Consider the following 758-nt stretch of genomic DNA (forward strand, 5'->3'; position numbering starts at 1 on the left):
GCCCCAAGCCTGTAACTTTCTACATCTCTTACTTAACTGACTTTATTCCAATAAATTAAGCGGGTGGTTGGACTGGTTCTCAGCACCACTTGAACAATACCCACTGTAAATCAAAGTCAGGGGCATTTTCCCAAGGGGAAAGTGGGTGAAAGGTGAGGTTGGGTTTTCCTGCAGCATGAACTGCCCCAGGACTGGAGGTGGGAGGTGACACTGCCCACGGCTGGGGACACACTCGGTGCTGGTGCAGGGAGGGGATGGCAGAGGGGGGAGGCTCTGAGGAGGGAGCAGAGGCTCCTTCCTCTCTTTAAAAAGCCAGTGAACATCTGGCTGTGGCACCTCTGCCATGTTCCAAGGCACTAGAGGGGAAGTGGCATGCAAAGGGAGTGTCATTCCAAGGGAATGCCAACATGAGTCCCTTTGAGTCCGTGTGTACGGACTGCAGCACGTCCAACTCCCTCTTCCTCCAAGTGCCAGGGGAGTTGTTTCACCCTGATTTCTGTGCCATGGCAGAAGCAGAAGCAGCTCCCACTACAGTGCACAACCAAAATGCCTGATCTGTCAGACACAGGAGGGAATTGGCACCATGAATTCCCCGTGCTCCTCGTGCCGAGGCCCAGCATCAGCACTGGGATTTCCCTCCCAAATTGCTCCTGCTCCACCCCAGACTGGGGGCTCTGAGTGAGACACTGGGATACACCTCCAAAGGATGCTCTGGGACCCAGGCAGAGGCACTGGGATACACCTCCAAAGGATGCTCT

The sequence above is a fragment of the Corapipo altera genome, unplaced genomic scaffold (genome assembly GCF_003945725.1).
Source record: "Corapipo altera isolate COAL_440 unplaced genomic scaffold, ASM394572v1 71, whole genome shotgun sequence".
Lineage (NCBI taxonomy): Eukaryota > Metazoa > Chordata > Aves > Passeriformes > Pipridae > Corapipo > Corapipo altera.